Genomic DNA, 3,020 nt, shown 5'->3' on the forward strand with positions numbered 1-3,020 from the left:
GTATTGGATCGGACATTGAATCAAAGGATTTTGAAAATTTGAGTGATGAGTGGAATTTTATTTAAAATAATGGCTGAGAAATTACAAAATTCGAAAAAATAGCCATCTCAGGATGATCTATTTTTTGGAATTTTAAAATTTTCTTGTGTTCATCATATCAGAACAAGAATAAAGGACGTTTTCCGGAGTTGTAATTTTCTCGAAAATCGTGTTTTAAAAATGGAAAACTCTTCAAAAATATCTTTTCAACGAAGAAAACTAAAATATATACTAAATGTATTCCAAAATTAATGAAATTTCGTGGGAACATAATATGGTACTGATACATTCTACCATGAATTTTTAAGAATTTTTGGATTCTTTTTGATATATTATTTAATGCTTTCTTTGAAAATTATCAGATTTTGTGAGAATTGTTACTGATATCATATCACCATTAAAATTCACAATATTTTTACAGTAGTCTTATATTTCATATTTCTTGCTGCTGTAAAAGTTTCAATTTATTTGGATCTTGTTTCCTAGGGGATGTAGTGTTAATTCATAATCTGGTCTGAAAATTGACAAATCCGAAATTGATAGTAAATAGTTTCTACAATTCATGAAAATCGTACAGTATGCTATTTTTACTTATATCTTACTACTATAGAAATTTCAACGAATTTAGATTTCTATTTCTAGTAGTTTCTGTGTTACTTTTGTAATCTGGTCTCGTTATTGTTAAATCTCGTCTCGTTATGAGCTGAATGTAAAAATCTGCAAAAATCTTCCAGTAAGCTACATCCTATCGTGTCTTAGTTCTGTAGAAGTTTCAATTCATTTCAAATTCATTTGCAATAAGTTCACTTGTAAAATCACTCATATGGTTTAAAATTGACAAAATCCATTGAAAATTCGAAATTAATTAAAAATCATCATAAAGTTTCTAAAGAACCTTGAATTTTTGTCACATATTAATTCTTAAATCCATTGAAACAAAAATTTTAGGATCTTTAGATTTTCCTGGAAAAATGGCCAGTGCATCCATAATCGTATCCATATTGCACTCGATCTTTGACAATTTGAACATTTAAGCTATAGCATGTTGTTGGCTCCGAGGTGACTGTCCACGGAAATCCTGAGATATGCAAGGCAATAAGATGCTATAACTTAAGTATTAAATTGCACAAGGAAAGAGCGCACGATTCCCTTCCTTGGATGTTACTTTAAGATCAGAAGCATACTTAAGAAACAGACACAAGTGAACTATTGGAACTGAAATTTTTATTTAAAGAAAAAGCTATTACATCTGACGACCTATCCTGAACATGCTCAGGATTCACAACTCTAAATAAAAGGAAAGCAAAAGATAACTTGCCATGGACTAGGCATTGACCTTGAACCGTAAGACCGGACTCAACAATTGTACTGACCATGATGACTGACTCAATATAAAATAGTAAATGACTAAAACTTTAAATGCTGCAACTGTCTAGCTTCGGAGGCTCGGTGAAAACTGAATCATCATCATAACAAGTGCCTTTTAACTTCTGGCTCTTCTCTTTCACTGCAACTGAACCTGAGCTTCTCAAACCCCAAGTGTCTAAACATCATCCAGCGGTGGTACAACATGGTTTTGCATAGGATTATCAACAATATTTGGCACTTGCTGAAATGGTAGCTTGTGCTCATCGATCAACTTCTGGATCACATGCCTCAGAGTTTTACACTGATCAGTACTATGCCCCGATCCTCGATGAAAATCGCAGTGCTCTTCCGCCCTCCATGTCCTGGGGAGCGGATTAGTAGGTTCCTTAATGCGAGGTAAATAGATATTGCCGGATTCCAATCCTTGCTGCAATATAACAGATGGTGGAAGCGGGAGGGGGGCGAATTGCCTACCTGGCTTTTGCTGAGGTATAGGTCTTGGATGATCATATTCGATTACCATAGGCTCCTCTGACCAGTTAACCCCCTTTTCCTTTTCCCTAAACCCTTTCAGGATACCAGATCGTGGGATAGGCAAATCAGTGAATTCTCTTTTAGGAGTTTAAGATGGTGGCTCTTGGTCATAATCAAGAATTAAGGGCCCAACAGAATCCTGCTGGTGCTGAGAGACAGAGTTACTGGTAACAACATCTTGGGCTTTGGTATTTTTGTCAGCGAAATGTTCAGAGCCTTGGGACTGACAATACCAGGTTTGTATTTGTTGCTTCATCTGATGAACTTCTTCTGTTAGCGCAGCCATTTGTCTAGAGAGGTTCACAATTAGTTCTTCCGAACCCATAACCATGGAGAGGCTCGGATTTTTGCCCTTAGAAACAACAGTGGTTGGACAAAATTTCTCAGTAAGTTGGGCTTTGATGAATTGATTTTCTTCCTTCAATTCCTTTACCTGCTGGATGAGCTGGGCCAAGGTTTCTGTGACATGAAAGAGTTAAAAATTTTCCATAGAATCTGCCATAGGTAGGAAAAAGTGGATAGAGAGACTTCCAAAGAAAATGGGGAATTAGCTTCTTCACTGACCAAATAGATTCAAACCCAAGAAGCTTTCCTGGATTTTCAGCAGTGAACAATCCTGACATAGAAACAATAAACGCGAGATGTAAGCTTGACACTCAGGGAATTTTTTCTTTCTATGATTGACATGATAATTATGATACGACTAGATAAGGAATGGGAAGTAAAGTGATGGTTCCTCAAAATAAATAAACACAACAATGATGACATGATAGCACGTGGGGAATGCCCCTAGCTCAAGGATTATGAGAGTGAACTCTGAAGGACTTAGCAAAATAATCTTGAAAAAGGTAGCCCCTAGAGGAGGAAGAGACCAAGGGTACAAGCAAGATTGGATCATCTGGACCAGGCATGATCAGATCATGAGATTACATAATCGAAAGATTGTGAGATTCTGCTCCTGCCAGTTAGGGGATGGCATGAAGATACGATCGAATCGCATGACAGAAGAATGAAAGACGCACGATCAAAAGATTAGATGAGATAGCATAAGATTGCTTTCAACGGATAGATCATGAATG

The sequence above is a fragment of the Tasmannia lanceolata genome, unplaced genomic scaffold (assembly GCF_043159265.1).
Source record: "Tasmannia lanceolata isolate RefF3 unplaced genomic scaffold, GAP_Taslan_0.1 ptg000037l, whole genome shotgun sequence".
Classification (NCBI taxonomy): Eukaryota; Viridiplantae; Streptophyta; class Magnoliopsida; order Canellales; family Winteraceae; genus Tasmannia; species Tasmannia lanceolata.